This window comes from Suncus etruscus, chromosome 2, assembly GCF_024139225.1.
Source record: "Suncus etruscus isolate mSunEtr1 chromosome 2, mSunEtr1.pri.cur, whole genome shotgun sequence".
In the NCBI taxonomy this organism is placed as follows: Eukaryota; Metazoa; Chordata; class Mammalia; order Eulipotyphla; family Soricidae; genus Suncus; species Suncus etruscus.
The window spans coordinates 170923023-170950175 of NC_064849.1; the positions used below are offsets into that span (position 1 = coordinate 170923023).

General features: G+C 47.0%; 1 long non-coding RNA gene across 1 annotated transcript; it reads right to left on the reverse strand.

The window, feature by feature from the left end:
• Window positions 1–21829: 21829 nt before the first annotated feature.
• On the reverse strand, window positions 21830–24267 carry LOC126001997 (uncharacterized). Its single transcript, XR_007492887.1, has 2 exons — window positions 24139–24267; window positions 21830–22408 (listed from the first exon to the last, which is right to left on the reverse strand). It is a non-coding gene; the product is annotated as an uncharacterized LOC126001997 (long non-coding RNA).
• Window positions 24268–27153: the final 2886 nt, after the last annotated feature.

Genomic DNA, 27153 nt, shown 5'->3' on the forward strand with positions numbered 1-27153 from the left:
CATGAGAGTGGGTAAAAGTGGGCATGGTTCAAGGGTGAACTGGGAACACTGCTGGAAGAAAGTTGACACGATTGATGTTAGAATATTATATACGTAGAAAACAACTATCACTAACTTTAAATATCATACCTCTTAATTATTTATCATCAAAAATAAATTAAATGATAAAAGTACACTTAATTTGTTTTTACTGATTATTTAGTGAATTACCAGTAGAAGAGAAAATTAATGCTAATGTTCTTTGCTTTCTGTATTTTTTTTTGTTTGTTTTGGTGTCACACCTGGCAGTGCTCAGGGGTTACTCCTGGCTCTACACTCAGAAATTTCTCCTGGCAGGCTCAGGGGACCATATGGGATGTCGGGATTCAAACCACCGTCCTTCTGCATGGAAGGCAAACGCCTTACCTCCATGCTATCTCGCTGGCCCATTTCTGTTTTGTTTTGTGTTTTGAGGGGGATCATTTTTTATTCATTTATTTATTTATTTATTTTGGATTTTGGGTCACACCCAGCAGTGCTCAGGGGTTACTCCTGGCTCTATGCTCAGACAAAAGCCCCTGGCAGGCACAGGGGGCTATATGGGATGCCGGGATTCGAACCACCATCCTTTTGCATGCAAGGCAAATGCCCTACCTCCATGCTATCTCTCTGGCCCCGGGTGGATCATTTTTAACCAAATATTTATTTGAGCACCATGGTTACAAGCATGATTGTAGTTGGGTTTCAGTCATAAACAGAACACCCCCCTTTACCAGTGCAACATTCCCACCACCAATGCCCCCTCTCTCCTTCCCCACCCCTGCCTGTATTTTTTTTACAGTTCCTTCATTAGATGTGAGCATCCATAAGTATATCACATATTTTAAACTTTCAGATAAACACGAATTCATACAAGTTGTGGGAATAACAGAGCATGAACATGAGGTCATCTGGGATCAAATCTAGACATTGACACATATAGGTCATCTGCTCTACAAATTGAACCGGATCCCTAGCCTCCTCCTCCTCTTTCTTTTCTTGTTTTTTTTTTCTCTTCTTTTTCTTCTTCCTCTTCCTACCCTTCTTACTCTTTTTTTTTTTTTTTTGCCACCTTCTTACTCTTCTTCCCCTTCTTAGTTTTCTTTTGTTTTGTTTTGGGGTCACACCTGGCAGCGCTCAGGTGTCACTCCTGGCTCTATGCTCAGAAATCGCTCCTGGCAGGCTCAGGCGAACCATATGGGATGCCGGCATTCGAACCACCATCCTCCTGCATGCAAAGCAAACGCCCTACCTCTATGCTATCTCTCTGGCCCCAATGCTGTTTGTTTTTGAGTAGTTTTCCTTTATGTGTAAATTAGAGCCTGCATGCCCTACTATGTTAGGTTCCACCTTATTTTATCTAAAGCAAAGCTCACCTTGGTTCCTTGGTATGTTTGTTTACAACTTGGATTTACCCCAAAATAGAGATTGTCTTACTTGTCAACCTGAGTGGGTTTCCTGCCCAACACAGGGGTGATCTCTACACAATAAAAACAGCAGTTTGGGCAGGCAGCTGACTCTCTCCACCAAGTCCAAGACTGCCAGACTACATGTGTTTCATCCTCAGCCTAGTTTGGATGATTTCAGGCACGACCCTGAGTCAGACTCGTTCACCTGGGGTTGAAATTAGAGTGGGGGTGGGGTACTTGTAACGTAGGGGACAAACACTTCATGAGAAACTGGTGCTGAACATTGGTAAGGTGTCATATTGTAATACCCACTCAGCAACAGAACTGATTTTGCACATACATGTACCCATGTTGCTTGCCCAGACTGTGGGAGCCTCACTCGAGGCAGGTCAGACTAAACCAAATGACTCTGGTAAGAACTGGCCCTTGTACCTGATTGCACCATGCTGAGGACTGATCTTCCTCAGAGTTGCCTGTTCAAGCGCATGGTCCTCAACAATGGAACAGGAAGAATGAAGTCACCAGGAAGCCATAACATGCAGTATTCCGAGCATGAAGTTGGGAGGGTCAGATCCTGCTGTCATTTGAGTACCTGCTCAAGGCAGAGTCAATAAAGCGATGGCAGTGTGTGTCCAGGGTCCAGCTGGTTCCCAGGGGAGGACGGGGAGGCACCCATGGTGGGAAGTGTGTCTGGTGAGGAAGCCCGCAATTCAATGGCACACACATCCTTTTCTGTTTTTGTACCTTTTGTCTTTCCACATAAGCACTTCCCAAATCCCTTGGCCTGTGCGACTACGTCTTCTGGAATATCTGATACATCCCAGATCTCCCAAAAGGAGGACAAAACGTGCCTCTTTGTTAGTCTTTCCTGTCGGGCGTGTAGGAGTAGCTCCACTGGAGGAATGCTATGGCAGCCACGAGCATCTCCACACAGAGGGCAAAGTTCTGCAGCCCGTTGCCCACTGCCTTTGCTGTTTGCCAGTCCCAGGTGGAGGTTCGGGAAGTCACATGCGATTTCAACAGCCCTGCAATGGTCCTTGCCAGTGTGTCAGGAATACCACCAGATTTATGCAAACAGACTTCCCCATGGGCCGGATGAGCTTCGACTCCTCCTTGAGGGTTTTGCAGAGCACCACGAGGGACTAGACAGCGAAAACCTCTGACACACCGTTGAGGATGGTCAAGTACAGCCAAGCGCTGGACACGCTGATGGTTCCATGCTCGTAGACCTGGAAGACCTCGCAGATGGCAGCGATGGCGGAGCTGAAGAGTCTGATGGGGATGTGCTGCAGCACTGCCAGCTTGCATCGGCAGAGCACTCTCTCCCCCGCCTGGTGCGGGGGACACCAGCAGAAGGGGAATGGAAACCTTGGCTTCCCTTTGGCCTCCAGGAGGGCTTCCAGACTCGGGCAGTGGGCCTTTAAGAAGCTGGCCAAGAGGCCCATGAAATTATAAACGACAAAGGCTTCGTAGAACTCGCACATGCTCTCCAGGTAGGTGGCGTGGTCGGGCCAGAGCAGACAGCCCCAACTGGTCAGGCGGAAGATGGGCATCATCCAGAGGATCCTGATGGGCTTCTGCAGGTCAGGCCTCGATAGGTGCACGACGTGCTGCAGGGTGCCCCAGAGGGACGCGGGCAAGGTGAACACCACAATGATTCCTGAGATGAACCATGCCTTGGTGTGGACGCTCACATTGTGGCTCTGCAGCTGCCACGTGACTATGGGTATGACCAGGACCAGGGCCAGGAAGTAGAGGGTCAGCAGAATGGCCGAAGCCAGCACTTCCCATTCAAAGAATTGGACTCGCAGGAGCTCGACATAATGTGGCCTCACTCTGAGACCACGCGCATGCGGTCCCTGAGGAAATCCTCCCGCATTGCCCCAGTGATGGGCCCAAACATTCCACTCACAAAGCCCGCTCTGTGACCTCGGGGGGACCCTGGTGGGCAGCATTCCTGAGCGCCCCAAAGCCTGGGGGCCAGGGAGGAGGGTGGTGGCCCATGCTCAGATGGTCGCCACCCTGTAGCTCTTGCACACTCAAAGGGGGGCAGGACGCTCCTGGGCTAGTTGCACCAAGGACCGGGCTGAGGCCCCAGAGGGCCCCCCTCTCACCATCTCCTCTGGCATGAATCTCCCTAGGCCTGGGCTGTTCGCAGGCAGGCCAGAGTCTTCGGTGGGGCTCCAAGGAGAACCTGGCTTGCACTACCGGAGCCCGTTTCCTCAGGGGCCCTCTGAGTGTCCTGGCTGCCTAATTTCCAGCTGCATCCATCCGGTAGGCCCCCCTCACGGTTCTGTGGAATCGCCAGATGCGAGGGCCCTGCCTCCTCCATCACCTGTGGTTTCTGTCAAGGGTGACTTTATGACCGATGTCTAGAGTCACTGGTAAATAGTATACATTGTGTATGTCAACTAGATGAAATATATTCTCCAAATAGCTGGAATACTCCTGTGAAAACGATGCTTTATACAATACAATTTAGTCATGAGGAGGGGCAGAAAATTATGGGGGAAATCAGAAAAGGGGCCAGAGCAGAGTGCAGTGGGTAGGGTGCTTTCCTTGCACAAGGCTGACCCAGGTTCAGTCCCGGAACTCTAGAAGGTACCCGGAACCCACCAGGGGTGATTTCTCTGTGCAATGCCAGGAGTAACCCCTGAGCACCCCCAAGAAATCAGGAAAAACAAAATAAAGGTATTCTTTTCCAACTACATTTGACACATATCAATGTTCCAGATAGTATGAAAGAACAAAAATCACCAATATATAATATAGAAAATGTGTGGCAAAAACAACTTCAGTGCAGTCAAGAGTCACACTGAAGGCCAACAATGTTATTCTCTGCCTGCAGCACCAACTACTCCATTCACCTAAGAATCTCTTTTGAAGCAGCAGACTTTTTTATTGATGGAAAGTTCTTGATGAGAGAAAATTCAATTCTCAAAATCCAATTATGAATTCCGTAAAGGGTCAATAAGACAACCCTGCTCCTCAAAAACACACATTCATCTAACCTTCCCACTATTTGATCTTATGAAAATTAGGACAAAAATTTGACACCTTTACTAGAATCTATAAGGTTTTTAAAACTAACCCTCTGCAGATCATGAAGTCAATGACATCTGGTAGTTTATCAGATCTATCATAGAAGTGTCCTGTTGGCGGATGCCTTGAAGTATCATCTGAAATACTTGTGTATTGTAAAACGGTAGGGCGCCAGAATGATCGTAGAAGACTTCAGGCACTTGTCTTGCATAGGGCCAACCCAAGGTTGGCAGACCCCATATCAGACTACTAAGCACCACCTGGGATACAGAGTCAGGAGTAAGCCCTGGGAGTGGCCCCAAAACCATAAATGTAATCAATATTTGTTTTCTTGAATGGTAGAAACAGTAGCAAAGCTAAATGCTGAACATAGTTCCAAGAACCGACCTGCTTTCAGCTCACCATCCAAGTGAGATTTGCCTCTGGCTGATATATTGGGTCTATTCCAGAATGGAAGCAGAAGCCCACCCTACAGGGTGAATCTCAGCAGCCTCCACATTGGATCTGTGCCATACAAAGGGACAACACCACAGCTTCTACTCAATAGATTACAAACTGCTCACAATTATACTTCTGGTCATTTGGAGAAAACAGAGAAGAAAGAGTGCAATCTTCAGCTTAATCCCTCAGGATCTTCCAGAAAGTTTAACAACTAAGTATCACAAACATAAATTTTTTGAAAATGAAATTCTGAAAATGGTAAATGTGGAGGTAAATCTACTAGACATATTTTTTGTTTTGTGTTTGGGTCACACCCGGCAAGGCTCAGGGGGTCACTCCTGGCTCTATGCTCAGAAATTGCCCCTGGCAGGCACGGGGGACCATATGGGATGCTGGGATTTGAGCCACCGTCCTTCTGCATAAAAGGTAAATGCCTTACCTTCATGCTATCTCTCCGGCCCCAACTAGACATATATTTTAATTCATGGCACTAAAGAAAATATACAGGGGCCAGAGAGATAGCATGCAGGTAGGGCCTTTGCCTTGCATGCAGAAGGATAATGATTCGAATCCCAGCATAACATATGGCCCCCCGAGTCTGCCAGGCGCAATTTCTGAGCCTAGAGCCAGGAGTAACCCTGAGTGCTGCCGAGTGTGACCCAAAAAAAAAAAGCCCTAGAGATATACTTTATTTGCTTTTCATACACCCCAAAGTAAAAATTACTATATTACACCTAGAGAAAATTGAATCTGTCACCAGTGTTTTAAGATTTACCATCTATAAAGTAGTGAATAATTATTGCATGCTAGACTGGTTAAAAATATGACAAACCCTGGAGCCAGAGCATAAGTACAGTTGTTGCCTTCTACATAGCCAACCTGAGCTCAATGCTGGGCATTCAATAGGGTCCCCCTCTGTGTATAGTTTGTTGTAAATATGATATCGATACTGTTGTTGTTGACTTTAGGTTTGTTGTTTAAGTCTGATCATTTTTTATTTCCACTCAATGTTCATATGGCTGTTTGGTCCTGGTACCATTCATTTTTGTTTTCCTACTCAATTCATGAGGCAGAACAAGATGATTCAAGTTGTGTGGTTCTGCTGGACGAAGACCAAAAAAAGAAAAAGAAAGAAGAATAAAAACATAACCAAAAAAAAGAAAACACTCAACAAATAACAGTTAAAAAAAATCAGTAACTACCAAAAAAAGAAAAAGCAACAACAACAACAACAACAACAACAACAAAATCACCAAATGATAATTTAAAAAGTTCAAAAGAAAGAAAAAAAAGAAGGAAAGAGAGAAAAATGAACAAAGGAAGGAGTGCTGGAGTGGCAAGGTTTTGTGCTTCCTTATTTTTTTTTCCATAGGCACAGTACGTATTGGGGAAATAAGAAAGGGAATTTTCTTGGCCTAAGAGATTCAGGGTTTCTCTGCCCTTGAAGCATACTGCCATGAGAACAACTACCATACATGCTCATTACCACATCCCAAGGTCTTTTAATGATGCCAGGAAACATTGCTGTGCACTCTGATCTAGTTTAACTCACCCAGATTTTCTATTTGGTTTAAATTGTACATATCTGCTAATATTTAGCTTGACTATTATCTATTTCACATAGGTTTTCTAAATATAGCAACAGTCTATCTTATAGAATGAGATATCATTGATAACAATTATCAAAAATAAAGCCAGAGGTTTGTAGTTTTTAAATGACTCTGTGTGTGTGAGCAAGAAAATTTCTATTGAAACTTATTAAAACTATATGAGGCAGGGCTGGAGTGATAGTACAGTGGGTATGGCATTTGCCTTCACCTGGCTACCCTGGTTTGATTCCTTGTACCCCCTTGGTCCCTTAGCACTGTCAGAACTAATTCCTGAGTGCAGAGCTAGAAAAACACCGAGTACTGCCAGGTGTGGTCCCAAACCAACGAACCAACCAATGAAAGTATGTGAGGGCATAGAAAGGGAGAAATATGTGTTCAAGAGAGAACACAGGCTTCTTCAGAGTGTAACTAAGCAAGCAAAGAACATAGACATGTGTGTGTGTGTGTGTGTGTGTGAGAGAGAGAGAGAGAGAGAGAGAGAAATTCAAGGGAGAATATGGGCTTGAAGAGCAAGCATAAATGAATTATTTTATTGGTTAGATGTCCATTTGATTCTATACACAGAGAAGTGTACATCATGGTTTTTACTGCATGTGGACACTGTGGACATTGTGGACCGCAGTTATGATGATCCCAAGTAATCTTTCCATTCCTGATACAGGGCAAACATGTCACCTTCTTGGTAGATGACACACCAACTTTAGTTTTTTATTTGAATGTCCTGACTTGCCACTGACTTGTCAGTGTTAGATGTGGATCTGAGGTTCGTCCCACAAAGAGCCTAGACAAACAGCACTGCAATAAGGCACAGGAATTTATTGCCAGCATGCTGGGGTCATCTCTATTTAGGCAATGACCCCATACTGAGCTCTCAGGTTCCTCTGATTTGGTTACAAAGGATTCAAACCATCACAGTTAACCTTTAAGTGGATTGGCTGTTGTCTAGAGTGTCTACTTGTAGGGCTATATATCCAGAGTGGAATATTATGGTTTTAGAGCTTTGGGGTCTGTGTCAGCTACAGTAGTAGAGGAGGTTTTTAGGTGCCTGCTGGGTGCCCATGACCTTGGCATGCAGTTGAGGTTTATCCCTGCAGGTCCCCAGATGTTGCTAGTTTACCTAACTGTTTTGGTATGTGCTCTTAAAGTTCCTGGAACTGGTTCTTCTGGCCTTGTACCTTCTGTCACACATGTGAAGCCTGTCATGGCTGTCTTTATGTGAAAAGCAAAGCCAGGGGTATAGAAGCAAAACAGCAGTTAGTTCAAAACTTGCATTCCCTTCTAGCATTTAACATTCCCTCTTCTTGTACCCGTGTGGTCAATCTTAAGCACTCATACTGTTCTTCCACTTAGAGACTGAGACTGCTTCCTTAAGACCAGCAGTTGGACCATATTGATTCTATCCTTAACAGAATGCATTCACCTATTCAATATGCAAGGGCCAAGAGACAAAAATCAGGGTAAGTATGAGTAGGGGCCCCATGAGCTTGAGAGGATGGAAGTCAACCAAGGGGAGGCGATGAACCAGGACTCAAACCTGGACTCCTGTTGCCGGCCCCTCTCTCCTAGGCTCTCTTGGATTCCATCCTTAGTGGTGGGGCTTACACTGGCACATTCCGGCAGTATTGAACTGCTGGCTCCCTTCTTCCCATTTGTCTTTTTTTTTTTTTTTCGGGCCACACCTGTTGGATGCTCAGGGGTTACTCCTGGCTAAGAGCTCAGAAATTGCACCTGGCTTGGGGGGACTATATGGGACGCCGGGGGATCAAACCACGGTCCTTCCTTGGCTAGCGCTTGCAAGGCAGACACCTTACCTCTAGCGCCACCTCGCCAGCCCCTCGTTTGTCTTAATTGATGTTTCCCTACTAGGGAGTAAGTCTTGGCACATTTCAAAGCTCTTTGAATTCTACTTTGGACAAGAGGGTTCTCTTAACATCACTCCCCAAACTTCCTGAGATTGCTCCAGCCTTAGGTAGCCTCAGGGTCTGGCTTCCTCTGTAATTTGATCTTGGGGCTTGCATGCTGCCAGCTTGCTTTCCTGATGCATTCCCATACCCTATAAAGAAAGCTCACTTCTCATATTTTCAGGGACTCCCTTCTGAACAAGAATAAAATGAGTATGCTCTCAGGCCACGTCCCTCTCCTGGGACCCACTCCCATGGGTTGGCACCCACTTCTTTTCATAAAACTTACATCTCTGTAGCAGGAGGTCTTGTGGAGCCTAATCAGAAACCCCAAATCACATGAGTCAAGGTTTAGAAAAGGGATCACTGGAGGGACAGTTTTACTCTTACACTCCTCCATTCTCAGTCTGGACAAGAGTCCAAACAGAGTCCACAAGTCAACTGGATGTTCATTCTTGCCAGTCTCTTGAATCTAATCTCTCCATTTATGACCCCGAACACTGGAGAGGTGGGTCTTAACCAGAAGGCACTCAAACACACACTTAGAGGAAGAAAAGACTTTAAAAAAGTCCCCATGTTACCCAAACTCCAGTCTTCAGACCACCTTCAAGCAACTGCTAAATGAAGCTCCAGAAACCAAAAAAAAAGAAAACAAACAAACAAACAAAAAAACCACCTCCTCTTCCATCCTCATCGTTTTTCTATGGAAAAACCTCATACCTAGAAGGTTGGACCATCCAGTTTCACTACTAATGGGAGGTGCTGCATTAATAGAATAACATCCAATGAGAAACCATGTAGGTGTTGATTGACATAGAACAAGACAAATCCCGTAATACAACAACACATGTCCCGCTGTCACTGCTGTCCAGCCAAAAGAAGGATCCCCCTGTCTTTTTTCTTCCTGTAACTTAAATAACAGAATGGAGAGGACAATGATATTTTGTCCTTCCTGCATTGGGTCCAACAGAAATGCCTCCTATACCTGGGCCTGTTGCAGAACAACCCTTGATGGTGTTCACTGATGGAGGTATGGAGGATGAGGTCCTTTTCCTCCAGCTCGGACCACGCACCTACTACCCTGTTCAGCAGGCGGTTCTGAGGTGAATGCGGCGAGTATAAAGCTAATAAGCAGTCAGGCTTCTGAAGGTAACAGCTTTATTCCTTGCATAAGGCTGAAGCCAAAAGCCTCAGAATCAGCCCCTGGAAAAAAGCCCCAGCCTTCCACAGATCCTTGCTTTTATACATCATAATCAGGTACCACCCTAGGGTGGGAGCAGAATCAGGTACCACCCTATGGTGGGAGCAGAATGCCAGGTCACACCCTAGGGTAGAGCACAATCAGGATCAGGGTAGGATCAGTAGCATAATAATCCCATGGAAATGTTTACATACACAGCAGGGCCTAATTCTTCTACCCTTCATTTAACCAGGGCAGCCACAATCTTCCCCAACCTCTGGAATAGATAGGCAAAGTGTAATTTCCAAGTGCTGTCAATGGCTTTAGTTAATTGAGGTCCCATGGACCTCCTTGCCCTGATTTCCCTGGCAGCATTCCTGCTGATCTTCCTGTTTCACGTTTTCCCTAGAGAGTTCACCACCTTTGGAGAATGACATCATAAAACGGGAGTGTGGGTGAAGGTCTGTCTTTTGTGACTTCTTCAGGGTGGCAAAGGACTGCAGACCCTACCTATAAGAAGGGGTGAAATCACGTGCTACCTTAGGTCTAAATGAGACAATGAACTGGTTGGGTTCTGCAGTTCTGAACCAATCTGGCCTTGGAGCAGTAAACAGTCCTCTCTCTTCTTGGGAGGACAGAATCCCCTCTGGAATGATAACAGAGCAGTTAGACTACAGAAACTATAGCATCATAGCATTTTACCTGTTCCCTGAGCATTTAAGCATCTGAGTGAGGTCAGGCTTCTTTAGGAAAAGCTCTCTAGGGCTGGAAAGATAGCATGGAGGTAGGGCGTTTGCTTTGCATGCAGAAAGACGGTGGTTTGAATCACGGCATCCCATATTGTCCCCCGAGCCTGCCAGCAGTGATTTCTGAGCGTAGAGCCAGGAGTAACCCCTGAGCGCTTCTGGGTGTGACCCAAAAACAAAAACAAAAAAGGAAAAGGAAAAGCTCTCTAATGCTACAGGTGTTGCCAGTAGAGGAGGCCCAGAAAGTCCACTAGGTTCTACAACAGCACAAAAAGCATGGCTCTGAGTTATTGCTCCTATAGTCCTGTTTAGCCTAAGATCTCCCTGGTAAAGTCCTAGCTAGACTAGGAATAACACACACAGTTTTCTACTTATTATGACCAGTCTATTATAACCAGAAAGTACACTTTAATATGGGTTACCCGAGACAAGTGCCTTTAAGTGGCTTTAAGGTAGCCCACTGGACTCCCTTTAATTCAATCAGCTACAGAAAGAATGGGTTTTCTCTCCACATTCACATTTAACCTTGCCAGTGGCTAAATTAACATGGCTTGTTCTTTGCATAAGCACAGCAAGACTGAATAAATCTCTCATTGGGGCACCCCATTCCATTCAGAAAATTTCTGGGGATTGGTCAAGGACAGAACAGGCGATTTATCAATAAAGGCATTACACTTACCTGTCCCGACAGGGGTCCCCAGGCTTGGCCAATGTAAAGATGAAGTCAGATCAACATGAGGATAGCTTTGGGCATCTCACTCTCTGTAGGAGTGTAATGGAGGGAGTCTGTCCCCTCTCTCTCTAGTATTGGGAGAGATTCTATGCTCAGAGGCACAACCATGCTGTGGCCTGCTGGCACAGCTCTAGCCACTCTCAACCCATCTCCGATATCCTGGGTCAGTCAGTCTCTATAGTCTCCCTGGTAACAGAGGACTTGTACAGTATCGATGCCTGGACCTACTCCTGTCCTGTAACTTCAATCCTTTCCACTCTGTTTCATAAAAGAGGGTTCTACTAGTAAGTTGGACTAGAATATTACAAATATTTAGAATTTCAATTTGTTTTCTAATATATATCCCCAATCCTTTCATTAAACACCATAGTGACACAGTTGTTCTTGACTGAGATGTATACATTTTAGAAAATATAAACCTTAACATAGAAGTCCCTCTGGTTGAAGTCAGACTCCTCTGGTGGATTCAGCATTTGTCAACTCTGAAAAAGGCAGAGCTGAATATGTACTTTATAGGTATATATAATTAATGAAATAAAAACATACGTGATAAAATTCACATAACCATATGATACATCAGCTATCTGGGATACTGAAGGACAAAGGTATGGTGTGGGGCAGTTGGAGAAAGACAGAGCCATTCTCAAGGTAAAGACTCCTGTGAGTTACAAGATGATAATTAGGGAGATCTGCAACTTTGACAGACATCTGAAGTGGATATACTGCAAGCAGGCATAGTCCATCAACTGGAGGTTCAAAAGTTCTAGTGGAATTTACAGAAAAGAAACCTGAGGAAGGAGTATTGGGAAGTCAGGGAGGTGGAGGAGTGAGGGAGGTGCATTGATAAAACTCCTCCCCTGCAACCAGTCCTTCTGGCAGGGGTCTTTTGTGACCAGGTGACCTGATAGTGATGAAGCTCTGAGGTTTAGTGCCCATCTGGAGGCCCAGTGCTCATTTGCCTCTGGGCAACTGTGCCATTCAGATGGAGGATTTTTTCTTTACTCTGAATGTCCTGTTTTTTGCTTTTTATATTTATAACTTTACTACCTGGGTGACCGATGGAATCTTCCCCATCTTTTGTGCCCTGGCCTTGCAGTACAGCCCTTTATCCTGAGGAAGCCATCTAGACCACCATGGGGCCTGCCTAGAACCATTTAGCAGGTAAGAACATAGGGAACCCAAGATAACATGATCCTCTCTTCTGTGCTGTTACCATGTTGTTTTTCTGAAGCAACCGAAGACATTCCTGCCATGGAGAAATGAGGTCTGCTGTCGTCAGAAAGGAAGAAACCATACACTTCTGAGGACTAGCCAGACTAGTCAAAGGTGTGTTGGTGCGTGTGCGTGTGCATGTATGTGTGTGTGTGTGTGTGATAGAGAGTGAGAGAGAGAGAGATCAAAAACTTCAAGGGAATTAGATAAAAGTGGGGCCCTAAGAATCTTCTAGGAGGGATCCCAAAAGTAGTTGTCAGGGATCCTGAAAGTAGTTGCAAGTAGTCTAGCCAGACTAGTCAGAGGTGTGTGTGTGTGTGTGTGTGTGTGTGTGTAAAATCAAGAACTTTTAGGGAATTAGAAAAAAGTGGGCCCTAAGAATCTTCTAGGAGGATTCCTGAAAGTAGTTGCCAGTATTCCAAGAAGAGAGAAATAGAGTTGGGAGGTCTGTGGAAAGCCAGCCCCAAACCCTGGTGAACCAAGTCCCTTCCCCTAGCAGGTATGTGACCCTGTGCAGCCAACAGAGGTCACTGAGGAGAGTCTGAGCAGTTTTTCTTTGACAGAGCTAGGCACCTAAAGCTTGAGGATAATTGTGTCCCTGAGCCACAGAGAAGGAAGGCATTGCTGGAAGGTCACTTAGAGAGGCTCCTTGTGTTTCTTCTGTAAAAATGAGTAGGGAAGAAAGCCACAGAGTGTCTTTGGTGAGCCAAGAACTGGGGATTGTTCCCCAACACAGCATCCACAGCCACTCTAGAGAGAGAGAGCAGTGACCAATCATTCCCAGCGCCTGTTTCCTTCTGCCCTTTCAGAGTTCAACACCGCCGTGCAAGAGGAAGAGCCAAGGACAAGACATGGTGAACAGTGAGCTGCTGCCAGAGAAGTACCCAAGTGTGCCTCTTCCTGCATGCCTCTGGGCTTTGGCATCGGCTGCCAAGATCTTCAGAGTCAGTGACATCCCTCAGGAAACACAGACCTTGGAAGACCCTGTAGAGAAGGCACTGAAATGATCCCTTGTCAAGATCAGAAGCAGGCTAAGGCAGGCCTGGAAAGGATTCCCAGGGGTGGGTGGGCTCAAAGTGGAGCAAGTTTCTGGCCAAAGAGGTGGGACTGTCAATCCCAGTGGGAATGAGTGGTTGAGCTTGGCTAACATTCCTCGGGAGGTGGCCCCAATCCACAGACTCCCAGTTCCCCAGTGACAAAGGCCTCAGGGAAATGTAGAGTGGGAGGTGTTCTTGAATGACAGATACACAGGGCCAGGAAGCAGGCACCTCCATGTGCTATGAATACTGGCACTTTAACCAGAGTCAAATCCCTCTATTGTCCCAGGGAGGACATGGCAGGTTGCATTCTGGAAATTCCCGGCCTTTTTCTTCCTCCATGACTCAGTCTCCTGAGTTTGTAGCTTGCAGGGTTTGTCTTCAGGAACTGGATGAGGCCTGGAACACACTATTAATTGTCAAAAGGTAATCAAACTTCCTCTCCCCTATTGTCCTTTCAGAATGTAAGGGGGTTAAAAAGATCCAAAGGACAAAGGCAGCCTGGGACTGTCCTGGAGAGAGGACCTGGGGAGAGTGGGGCCCACCTTGAGTGAGGTATCAGGCGCACTGTGAAGCAGTGAAGTAATGTCATGTCAAAAAAGGGTCCATAGGAGGCAGGAACCTGCATCCCCCACCCCCAACCTCAGGGTCCCATGTGTCTCTCACTGGCACTGTTGCCTCTGATCTCCACAGACACCTAAGAAAACACACCACGTTGAAAAATGTGCCAGGTTATGATCTGCCCAGGTCATATCCGAACTCGCAGGATGATTCGGCCACTGCCTCTCTCCACATTATCCCCTGCATCTCCAGCCAAGTTCCGGCCACCTAGAACCTCAGCCCACTACCCCATCTCCACATGCTCCTCAAGGTCTGACCCTGCACTTCTGAGCACATCCTCCATTCACCACCATTATTCGCCACCACCATCACCACCACTGTCAACTCCTATCTTAGACATGTGGCAGCACATCCCTATCCTTCCTCTACCCTAGCTGCCTCTGCACAGCCCGTTGGGTTCCTGCCTTGGCCTTTGCAACTCTCGCCCCCAGTCACTGGCCACCATCGCCAATTGCTCCTCTCCAGCTTTTGGTCAGGTCTTATAAAAATCCTTGTGGGTCATGGGCAGTCACACAGACCTGGGAGAACACTATGGTGATACAACACAACTAGCATGGCCCTGATGCTCCAGTCGCCCTCAGCTGTGTCCCAGGAGAAGCAGAGGTCCCCTCTCTCCCCAGAATCCCTGGGGTACAGAGAGCCTTGGAACGGAGAGACAGAGGCTGGTGGCCTCAACATCAACCCCAACATCAAAACTTTGTCTGATATCTGTTACACCCCACTCAGGAAGGGCACACACATCAAAAGTGTTGCACTCCTGAAAAAGAATTATTTGCCAAAAAGGCCCGCTTAGAGCAATCAAATCAGTTGACCCTTTGCGTGGATTGTTTGACTATAATTCTAAAACGTGGCTGTAACTATCTCTCTCTTTATTTTTGACCATTATTAGAAATAAGGCCTTAGTAATTCTTTCTAACAAAGAAGCACAGTACAAATCCCGCCAAAAGTCTCCCACTGACCAGCTCTCTGTGATCTCTGCTACCTTGGTGCCAAGATTATGTTTTTTCCCAAAACTTAGCTCATAGTAAAGAGTTTTCCCCAAAACTCTAAAACATTTCTCTCTCTTCCTACTTCCCTGAAAATTACCTGGTTTCTCCTGCTTACCCAAAACAAAGCAAACCCACAACAAAACTGCCTTTCACCTTCAGTATTGGTTCTTTAATATGCAAATTTTAGCCATGGCTTTTCATTCTGTTTCCCTAACCATCTCCCACTTTCTTTGATCTCCAAAATTACACCCCACGTTCCAAAGCTCAACCCTTAAAAGTTACCCAGTTCAAAAAATAAATTTGTCTTCGTCTTTCTAGACGTAAGTCCCCATGCATTCTGTGTGGTCTCATTTATTTCACATTTCATAATTCATTATTCCATATTCGCCTCTTCGTGCTCCCGCTCGACTCTCAGTGGGAAAATGAACTCACTAAGGTTATGCTTAGGAACTTTTTATCTCATCAGGATAAAACAGTCCGCAGCAGATATCACCCATGAGAAAACAGTGCCAAGGCTCTGGAAAGGGGAAGCAAATAGGCAGTTTCCTGAGGACCTTCTGACTTGTTTGAGGGATACATTCGTATCTCTTGCTGGGGCGCAAGGATGAATGTGACCCACGATGGGACCAACACCTGGAGGCCAAGAAGTTTCCTATCCCAGGTACTGTGAGGAGGGATCTAAATCCAACATGTGCACAATTTTTCTGGGGTCTCCCCGTGCTCCATAGAGAATCCCTGGTGGTGCGTGTCACTTTTGCTGACCCAATAGAAAGGGTGTTTGACCCACAAGGTTCTGTCAGGACCAAACAGAGTCAGCAAACTTCGGCCTTAGAAAACTCCAAGTCTGTGCAGATCCAGTTGCGGAAAAAAAAACCTCGCCCTGCAGCCAGGCCCCAGCCCAGAGTCAATTCAGAGAGACCCAGAGATCCGTAGTAGCATTGTCACACCCCCAACGCTGGGAGGCAAGGCCTCTCCCTGTTCATCCCAACACCCAGAACGTGTGGGCCATTCACCAGGGTGTCACAGATGCCACCATAGGATCAACATGGGCCCTCAGAGACCTCCCTGAGTAGACAAGACAGTCAGCCTCCTTCTCTGACTGGAATCTTGGTCAGCCAAATCTGGCACCAGGCCTCGCTCTCAAATGTCAGGAGCAAGCCCCTGCCAGATCTGGATCAGAATGCTCCAACACAGCCTCGCCCTGCAGCCAGACCAAAAGAAACCTCCCTGACTAGACAAGACAGTGAACCACCATCTCTGACTGCATCTTGGTCAGCCAAATCTGGCACCAGGCCTCGCTCCCAAGTGTCAGGAGCAAGCCCTTGGTGGAGCCAGTGCCGGATGCTCCAACACAGCCTTGCCCTACAGCCAGGCCCCAGAGCCAGAGTCAGCTTCAGAGGGACATGGAGGTCCGTGTCATCGTCACACCCCCTCTGTCAACACGAGGTAGCAGCTTCACATCTGTCCCTACAGCCCAGAGAAAGGCAAAGCCTAAGGACCCACAACATCTTCTGGGTATCTCCCCAGAAAATAAGAAACTTCTCAAGAAGATCGGGCACCATCAGGTGTGGGTCAGATGCTCAGGGATGCCTTGATGGACTCTAGCGACACTTTGGACATCAAACATGAGATACCAAGCAGAGTATTTTGCAAGGAACCTGAGAATCAATGTCCTGACTACAAGCCTGATGCCCCGAGACACCCTAAGCAGAGGCGCAGAAGGAACAGAGGGTCTTTAACTGAAATAGAAGCACTGAACTCTGCACTCTGCACTCTGAACTCTGGGACCATTCATGCAGGAAAAAATCCCTCTTCTGCAACTACAGCCTGCACCCAACCTCAAGGAGGTGAAGAAAAAGAGACACATTTCTCACAAAGCCTCCTCCTTGAACTAGGAGCTTCCTTAGGGCTCAGGGCTGCTCCGTCACCCATTAAGTCTCATGTGGTCATGAGACACTGGCCTCTGTCTGTGCCTTTCTGGGGGAAGGGAAGGGTGAGCATTCTCTCTGCTGAGGGTCTGCCTTGGCTCTGAAGGCTTGAGGTCGAGGAGGGAGGTTCTTACCACTTACCTGGTCATAACTGGATATTTGCCCCTTAGTTCACGCTGCCCCTTGGAAAGCAGCAAGATATCAGCCATTGCCAACTCTACCCAAACTTAAGAGCACTTGCAGTGCTTACGAGTTCTTAAGTTCTTAAGAGAACTTGCAGTTCCCCACCTGTGCCCCAGAGCATCCCCACACTCCTGAGTTTCCCACTGCAACCCTGCATGCCTGCCCACACCCCTGCACCCCGGACACTCATGTCCCCCCAGGTTGGTACCTGTTCCAGTTCCAGATAACCTGCCGTCCATGCACCCCCTCCTGGCAGCAGCTCCCCCTTCTGGGCCTTCATGGATGCCCTCAGCTGAGCCCAGACAACCAGGCCATCACCTCAGTTTCCTGCAGGGTTGCAGTGTGGGATCCAGGAGTGTGGGAATGCTCAGGGGTGCAGGCTCACCCTGAGGTGATGAGGGAGAAATGGCTCAGAGACACTCACAAGGGTAGCTGCAGACAGGCCGGGGGGGGGGGGCGTGGAGCCGAATACAAGGTTGAAGGTGCCTCAGGCTTCTACCTGCAGAAGCACAGAGGCAGCAGGCAGCTGGACAGCTAGATAGGAGGGCAGGCAGAGAAACAGGCAAGATGACTAACAGGCAGGAGGGAAGGCACACAGGAGGGCAGATGCACAGACAGAGGGCATACTGGTGGACAGACCCACAGACGGACAAGTAGGCTGACAGGCTGGCAGATAGGTGGACAGAGCCCTGGGCAGACAGCTGGGCCAAGCACTTTGGACCTTCACCTGAGCCCTGGGCAGCCCCGTGACACGTGGTGGGCAGCCAAGAGAAGGGCGAGCAGCAATCACACACAGACTCCCCACAAGCTCACACACCACAGAACAAATGTCCAGACTCCTGAATTCTGTCCCATCCGTTGGTCTTTCATAGCTCGTAGGGTGCCCACCACAGCGAAGCTTAGGGCTACCATGCCCACTGTGTCCTATGCCGTCTGTGGGTCTTTGTGTTCTGTGCGACTTTGGATGGGGCCGTTTTCTGTCACTGCTGGGTACTAGTGTCCCCAGGCTGTGATGAGACTGGCCTGAGGGGAGGTAAGTCCCCCCATGTGGGGTTACTCCCCAATGTAAGACCCCTGGGCCTCCCCCACATCCAAGAAGCACAGGGAGCAGGATGTGTGGTCTGTAGGGGAACCGGGGCCCATGATGGTGTGGCCCGTCTCCTCAGACAGACCTGGTGACTATCCAGGACACCAGGACAGGGGTGGCAGAACCATCCAGAACATTGTGCGTCTGTGGAGCAACATCCTGGCCCTGAGGGGGTAGCAGAGCTGCATGCCCCAGCCCTGACCCACAAACCCTAGCCCCAACCACACACCCCTGACCCACTGCCCAGCTGTGCCCTTCCCCCCAAGCTGGTATATGGAGCTGGCACCAGAGCAGAAGGCAGTGCTGCTGGCACGGGGCCGGCAGTGGTACCAGTGTCCTGGAACCCTGCAGCAGGTGAGAAAACTGCTGATGTTGTTGGCGGGAAATGCACGTTGGCAAAGGTTGTTATGTATCATTTACTAACTCAGTCATGAACAACTTTATCTTGGAAAAAACTGTACTATGAACAACCTTGTAGCCAAGGTGTTTAAACAAACAAATCTTGGGGCTGGAGAGACAGCATGGAGGTAAAGCATTTGCATGGCATGCAGAAGGTCGGTGGTTCGAATCCCCGCATCCTATATGTTCCCGAGCCTGCCAGGAGTGATTTCTGAGCATAGAGCCAGGAGTAAACCCTGAGCGCTGCCGGGTGTGACACAAAAACAAAACAAAACAAAAAAAAAAAACAAATCTTTTTACAAAAGCATACTCCAGGCAGGAATGCTAGGACAGAGGGAGGGTATTTGTCTTGCATGCTGCTGACCCAAGTTTGATCCCCATAGGGTCCCTCAAGCCTGCCAGGAGTAATTGATGAGCACAGAGCCAGGAGTAACCTCTGAGCACCAGAGTATAGGAGTAGCCTCTGAGAGTGGCCCCAAACTGGATAGATCGATAGATTAGATAAAAATAAAATGAGACACACGCATTAAAAACATTTTAAGCATGTTCCTTCCCTGGCTCTTAACTTGTGGGTTTTATTTGGGAAGTCACAAATATTTCTGTGCTCAGCTCTCTTGTCTCCCCTTTGGTTCCCTCTCACTGGATGTTAGAAGGTTACACTTTAAAGTTTTGTGTTTAAAAAACAAAACAAAACAAAACAAACTGCGTCCTTTTAGCAGATAGTCAATTAATAGACTGTTTGTGGCCAGGACAAGTAGGGTGAGTCACATCAACCCAGAGAAAGGGCAGCTGTAATTTTTTCATAGACTTTCCTTCATCATAGCTGCCTCCATCTCTGTTCCTATTCCAAACATCACTTGTTCAGGACGGCCTTATCCCAAGTAGGGGAGCTTGACCAGACCGCAAGTTGGAGTATATAGGGGTGCATTGGGAACACTTTTCTGTTTGTTCCTAAAGAAGGAAAATTTCAGGGAAGAGGTTCTGAGTGATGTTTTTTTTTTTTTTTGGTTTTTTTTTTTTTTTTTTTTTTTACTTTGGATTCCTCTGGTTTCTCAATAAGGACCAGGCTTCTGTTCCCTGTTCCAGATTCCTGTTCTAACCCTTTTCTTTGGGGCCAGCTTTAACCTAGAGCACAGGCCTGCTCTACTCTAACCCTAACCCTAACCCTCTAACCCTTCCCAACCCTAACCCTAACATCCCTATCCCTAACCCAAACCCCTACCCTAACCTTCTATCTCTAACCCCTCACTTTACCCTAATTCCTATCCCTAACCCAAACCCAACCCTACCTCTAATCCCAACCCTAATCCCTAACCTAACCTCTATCCCTAATCCAACCCCTAACCCATTCCCTCAACCCTACACCCTGACCCCTCACCAGAACCTCGACCCTGACCCAACCCTAACCTCATTCCTGACCCCTAGTTCTTGACTCTGACTCTAACCCACCCTTACCCCTAACCCTCTATACCTACCTCTACCCTTCTCCTACCCTAACTCTTCTAGCCCTATCACCCCAAGTTTAAGGCAGATGTTAAAATTGAATATCATATTTCATGCGCAGTCTTTTCCAATGTTTTGTAGGGGACAGAAATATTAATATGTGTTATGTTTTATTTTGGAGATAATACAAAACTTTCTCCACAACCTTCCTCGATACACTATGTCGATTTCATTTTTTTTATACACACTTCATTTTATTTACTTTTGGGTTTCCTAATCAGATGGTTCTCAGAGTTTATTTATGGCTCTGTGCTCTGTAAAGTAATCTCACAGGACTCAGTTGCCCATATACAGTGGCAGGGATGACAACCAGTTTTCCATCTCAAAACACAGCCAGGGTCCTCCCTGCTCTTCTCACTCCAATTTGGAGATCCTGGTCTAAACAGTAATTGCTGAAATTCAAATCCTGGACATGAAGTCTGCAATTTTCCAAACAGGAGATCAACGCAGGCTTCACTCCACCATGCCTATGGCCAACAGGTGCAGGTAGGTCTCCAGCATCACATCTCTGTAGAGCTTCTTCTGAAAGGTGTCCAGACACGGCCACTTCTCTAGGGTGAAGTTCACAGCCACATCAGATAATGTCACCATGTTCTGGAGGCAGGAAGTCACATGGTGCAGCCCCATCTTCTTCCTTCTGGATTATCCCTGAAGAACAGCAGCAAGGCCCTTTGCTGAAGCCCTGGCCGGGACCCTGCAGCTCTGGGCACTTGGAATGGCAGAAACGTCCCTCCACATGCCCCCAAGCCGGGGGGGACCCCCAGACCAACTCACAAGTCCATGGCCCATTGATAGCTTTTGTTCTTAGGATGCTATGAGGTCATTTTTTATTAGTCACCTTTTCTTCAAACATTGGCCTTCAAATGTGTCCTCATGTGTGATGATATGAAATCTGGTTGTAGTCTTGCCCACACTGTATGCAAACATTTGGTTTTCCTGTGTTCCTCGTGTGTAATGAGACTTGACCTTGGACCAAAGCCTCATCCACTGTCTGGAAACATAGGGCATTTCCTCTCTGTGTGATGAAATTTGACCTTGCACTGGTCTCACCCACTCTGTGCAAATATACCGTTTCTCTGTTTGTACCCTGTGGTGTATAAGACTTGATCTGAGTAAAGCCTTGCTCACAATACCTGCAAATATGGGGCTTCTTGCCTGTGTGTCATCTGGTGTGTTTTGGTTACACAATGTGAAGACACAGGGCTTCTTTTGTGTCATCTCTGGTGTCGGATGAGATGTGAACTCTGAATGAAGCCACACACTCACAGAGCTTCTCTCTGTGTGTTCTCTGGTGTGCAATGAGATATGACCTCCTACTGAGGCCACGCCCACACTCCTTGCAAACATAGGGCTTCTCCCCTGAGTGTGTTCTCTGGTGTGTGATGAGACTTCATTTCACACTGAAGCCACGCCCACACTCCCTGCAAACATGGGGCTTCTAGCCTGTGTGTGTTCTCTGGTGTGGGATGAGATTTGACTTCATACTGAAGCCACGCCCACACTCCTTGCAAACATGGGGCTTCTCCCCTGTGTGTGTCCTCCAGTGTCTGATGAGATGTGACCTCACACTGAATTCACGCCTACACTCCTTGCAAACATAGGACTTCTCCCCTGAGTGTTTTCTCTGGTGTGTGATGAAATTTGACTTCAGACTGAAGCCACGCCCACACTCCCTGCAAACATAGGGCTTCTCCCCATGTGTGTTCTCTGGTGTGTGATGAGATGTGACCTCCGACTGAAGCCTCGGCCACACTCCCTGCAAACATGGGGCTTCTCCCCTGTGTGTGTCCTCTGGTGTGTGATAAGAATTGACCTCCAACCAAAGCCTCGGCCACACACTCTACAAACATGGGGCTTCTCCTCTGTGTGAGTCATTTGATGTGTGATGAGACTCGATCCATCGTTGAAGCCGTGCTCAGGCCTTACATACTTGTCTCTTAAAATTAATGGTAATTCTATCCCCAGAACTACTCCACCTGTGTCCTTTGGATTTTCTTTCAGGCCTGTATTAATGTCTTCCTCCATTGTCATCTGTTTACTAGAGCTACCTATTTGGCTGCTAAATAGTCTAGAAAACATTGTTCAAATTGTATGCTTCATCCTACTAGTCAAATGTATGGATCTTTCTTTGTGCTTCTGACTTTCAAGTATGTCATTCTTTGGTTTGTCATTATATGGATCAGAATGCTGCTGCCATTGGTTCTGATCACGTAGAAAGAAATTTTCTGATTGAGGGTGCTTTCTTGTAGATATTCCCAGGAGGATCCAAGAGGGATGACTTTGTTTCATGTGATGACTAAGGCTGAGGAAGTTCTGATTGGAGAAGGCAAGAGAGCAGTAGGGACAAGGATGGATTTCTGGCTCGAGTTCTGCTGAAAGAGAAAGGTTTTGGTCAGAGTAGATGTTGATAAGGCTGTCTGAACCATAGCTCTATCTCCTGCTAAAGTCTGTTCCCCTAGCTTTCCTTATTTTGTTGATAAAGCAAGACAAAATCTTCATGTTCCTAAATAGTCTGGTGGGTTTTTCTGTTTGGTTGGATTTTGTGACCACACCCAGGTGTCCAGAGCTTACTCTTGCACTGCATCTCCTCTGTGAAACAGTGAGAACAACCAGTGTGGCATGTATGCAGGGAGAAAGGAACTCTCACTACTGGTGAGAATGTTGTCTATTCAAGCCTTTCTGAAAAATATTATGGTTATGGCTTAAGAAAGCAGAAATTGAGCCCCCATATAATTCAGTAGTACCACTCCTAGGTATAGACTCTAAGAACACAACAACACAATACAAAAATGTCCTCCACACTACGCTCACCGCAGCACTCTTTACATTAGCCAGAATCGGAAAACAACCCAGGAGCGTGACAACAGATAAGTGGCTAAAGAAACTGTGGTACACCTACACAATGGAATGGTATGCAGCTATTAGGAAAAAATGAAGTCATAAAATTGGCTTATACTGGGGTGGACATGGAGATTATTATCATATTATGAGTCAGAGGATGAGGGATAGCCAAAATAGTCGAACTCATCTGTGGGATATAAGAAAAATAAGATGGTATGATAATAATATCCAGAGACAATAGACAATGACAGAGAGCTGTGAAGACAAGCCCATGATATGAATCTTGCCACAAAGAATGGTGAGCACAGAGCAGCAACTGCACTACTATCATGACAATGATTGTGAGAGAAACAGAATGTCAGTCTTAGACAGAAGTGGGGCATTGCGAGGGAGGGACATGGAGGACACTGATGCTGGGAAAGTTGCAGTGGTGAAGGGCAGTATATAATTTATGACTACAACTCAACTCAATATTTCTGTAAACATGGTGCTTAAATAAAAAATTATTAAAACAAATAAGTTGAATGAAACCTGGTTGAAGTGGCAACATAGGTGGAGCAAATACATGTTGTTTTTAGGTATTAAATAAGCTGATATGAAAAGGCAAGACAGGTTGGGAGAACCACAGTGAGGAGCTTGGCAAAATCTCCATTAGCTTTGTGCTGGTCTTGCTCATTAATGGCTTAAAATACAGACAACAATATATTTCTGAGTGGGCCAGAAGAAAGCACAGCGGGGGGATGTTTGCCTTCAGGCTGACCTGAGTTCAACTTCCATCATGCCATAATGTCCCCCAAGCCCACCAGGAGTTATTCCTGAAGCATGGGGCCAAGATTAATCCCAACTATGATCACTGAGTGACCCTCAAAATAAAAGGCAAGAAAATCACTTCCTTGGGGATATCAAAAAGCCCATAATGATCTAAGGGCAAAGATCAGAGCAAAGGAAAAAGACAGGAGGACCCGGAAGAGCACCCCAACATGGGGCTGTGCACCCACACTGAGAGCACAAACAGGGAGTGAAGAAATCTCAGATCTGTTCTAAATACCCACAGATGGAACCAGAAATAGCAAAGGCAGAACAGCAAAGCTGCAGATTATTCTGGGACTCATCTAAAAGGAAAAGGAAAGGGAGCAAGAGAGGTCATGCACCAATGCTCTGGGAGTCTCAGGCCCCAAGCCCAGGGCCCCCATCTCACAAAGACCCATGACAATCCACACCCACACCACACCCTGAGCCCAGAAGGCTATTCCCACACTTACCGCAAACAGGCTTCCTGGCAGTCTCCACAGGGCTCCTGCTTCTAGCCAGAAGATTAGCGCAGGCTTTACCCCAAAACACCCTGCTGCAGAACAATCTTGGGTTAGAGACAATGAAGGGGACAGCAGTCCATATGAAGAACAGTATCACTGCTACCCACACGTATGTTGGTTATTGCAGAGATAATAGGTTAAAATAAAGAGTCTGATTGAGGGACTGGATAATACAGCAGAGAGATGGGGGGGGGCAATCGGTCAGTACTGGCCTTGCAAATGACCAATCTTCATTTGACCTTGGCATCCTTTGTACTTCCCTGAATCCCTCAGGGAGTGAGCAATGAGTAAAAAGCCAGGAGCAAAACCAAGAACTGCTAAAACCCAAAGGTGTCTTAAAAAGAGAAGGCTGGAGGCTGCTGGTCCTGATCCCCCTATCCTCCTGTGCCATTTCAGTATTTCTGGTCTGTGTCAGAGTGGGGACAGGGACCCTTTGGGCCCTCCCATCAACCCTCCTTTTCCCAAACTACAATGATGTTGGTGCATTTGCGTAAGGACGCTTCAATGTACATCATTTATTTCCTGATTAATTGGACCTAGCACTTCTTTTTCTTAGAAAATATACACCTCAAAACCCAGTTGAACAAACCAATGAATTCGCTTGCAATTTTTTTTATCTTACTCAGATAAGCTTGCTTGTTTAGGAAAATAGCCTCTAAAGCTGATATACCTCTGGTCACTTTTTATGCGATTCATTCAATTCAATTCATTCAATATGCGATTCAAAGATCACTTTCTTAAACACCCTGAAACTACAGCATTCCAACCCACCAAATGCAAAGAGCAATGGGAAAACTAAGGAAGACACCTGCAGTTGGGATTTGGAGAGAAATCCTGGCAAATTTCCAAATTCACCAAAACACTTGAGCCTTATAGTTGAGGACCTAAAATCAACACTTAATGTTTCAGCAGCAGAAACCAAGGAGTCACTAGCTAATGAACATAAGCTATCTATAGAAGAACAATTCAACCAATTCAAAGAATTCTTTCAGAAGATGACAGAATCCATACAAATGGAACTGAAGGGAAAAAAAAACATGTAAGCAAGCTACAATATCAGATATGCACAGCTGGAGAATTGTACAAAGTCGAATACAAAATACAAGCCAGCATTAATAAAGAAGTCAAAAAAGAAAGAACAGATAAATCATTGGAAGCAAATGTAAGGTACCTATTGAACGAAGACAAAAGAAATGAACTTTGAATGATAATACCAGTGGGAGGAAAAAGTGAAAGAAGAAAAACTAGTGAGGGAGATAACAACAGAGAAATTTCAACTCTCTGGAAAGAGGCTGCTGTACAAATCGAAGGCAAAAACAATGCCAACAAAATAGACCCCAATAGACCCAATAGACCCCAGAAAAGCAGCAAGGCATATAGTAATTCAAATGGCAAAGAGAAAAAGAGAGAGAGAGAGAGAAAGAGAGAGAGAGGAGAGATGGATTTTTTAAAGCAGTAAAGTTGGAACAACTTTAAGTATAAAGAACAGAATAATACCACCAGGAAGGAGCCAGAGCAGTGGCGTAAGTGGTAAGGTGTTTGCCTTGCATGCGGCTAACCTAGGACAGACCGCAGTTCCACCGCCAACGTCCCATATGGTCCCCCAAGTCAGGGGCAACTTCTGAGCTCAGTCATGAGTAACCCCTGAGCATCACCGAGTGTGGCCTACAAACAAAAAAAAGAAAAAGAAAAAGAATCAAACCAGGGGTGGAGAGATAGCACAGTGGTAGGGCATTTGCCTTGCATGCAGGCCAACTGGGAAGGGACCTGGTTCAATTCTGGCCATCCCATGTGAGCCTGGCAGGGAATATTTCTGAGTACAGAGCCAGGAGTAGCCCCTGAGCACTGCTGGGTGTGACCCAACAAATAAATAAAATAACTAAATAAAATTTAAAAAAAAGACTCAAACCAGATCTCCCATTTAAAACAACCCAGGCAAAAGGAGTGGAATGACATATTCAAAGGATTAAATGAAAGAAACTTTCAACCTAGAGTCCACTATTGAGCACTTTCATTTATGAGGGTGGGAGGGTTACAAACATTCTCGAACAAAACAGAGCTCGATATGTTCATGCAAGCTGGCTGGCTGGTTGTCAGATTGGCTGGCTGGAAGGCTGTTAGGCTGGCAGGATGGCTGGATGGTAGGTTGGCAAGCTGACTGGCTGGCAGGATGGCAGGCAGGGAGGCTGGCAAGCTGGCTGGCTGGCAGGATCACAGGCTGGCAGGCAGATTGGCAAGCTGGCTGGCAGGCTGGCAGGATGAAGGCAGGCAGGCAGGCTGGCAAGCTGGATGGATGGATGGCTGTCAGGCTGGCAGGATGGCAGGCGGGCTGGCTGGCTGGCAAGTAGGCATGCAGGGTGACAGCTGGCTGGCTGGCAGGCTGGCAGGCAAGCTAGCAAGCTAGCTGGCTGGCTGGAAGCCTGGCAGGCAGGCAGGCTGGCAGGCAGGCTGGCAAGCCAACTTGCTGGCAGAATGGTAGACAGGCAGTCTGGCAGGCAAGCTGGCAAGTTGGCTTGCTGATTGGCTAGCTCAGGCTGGCTGGCTGGCTGCTGGGAGGCTGGCAGGCACGCTTGCAAGCTGCCTGTCAGGCTGGCAAGATGGCAGTCAGGCAGGCTGGAAGGCAGGCTGAAAAGATGGCTGGCTGGTAGGCTGGCAGAATGGCAGTCAGGCAGGCTGTCAGGATTTCAGTCAGGCAGGCTGGAAGGCAGGCTGGAAAGCTTGCTGGCTGGCAGCCTGCAGGATGGCAGACAGGTAGGCTGGCAGGCAGTCAGGCAGGCTGTCTGGCTTTCTGGCAGGTTGGCTAGGTGACTGGCAAGCTGGCTGGCTGGCTGGTAGGTTGGCAGGTTGGCAGGCAGGTAGGCTGCCGGGCAGGCTGGCAAGTTGGCTGGCAGATTGGCAGGATGGCAGTCAGGCATTCTGGAATGCAGGTTGGCATGCTGACTGGCTGGCTGGCTGACTGG